Below are 223 nucleotides of genomic sequence, written 5' to 3'. Positions count from 1 at the left end.
CATTCAAAATTTGATTTCAAAAATATCTTTTCCTTATTTCCCTCCAAAATTTCGAAATTTTGGGTTGACTTGGTCAAAAAATTTTTAAAATTAGTTGTTTCTTACAAGTCAAGTCAAAATTTCAATTTCAAAAACCATATCTTTTTCATTTTTTTTATAATTTTCGAAAATTTCAAAATTATTTTTCAAAATATTTTCAAAATCTTTTTCTTATCTTTTTATC

Source organism: Arachis duranensis, chromosome 3 (assembly GCF_000817695.3).
Source record: "Arachis duranensis cultivar V14167 chromosome 3, aradu.V14167.gnm2.J7QH, whole genome shotgun sequence".
Classification (NCBI taxonomy): Eukaryota; Viridiplantae; Streptophyta; class Magnoliopsida; order Fabales; family Fabaceae; genus Arachis; species Arachis duranensis.
This window is presented reverse-complemented; position numbering follows the sequence as displayed.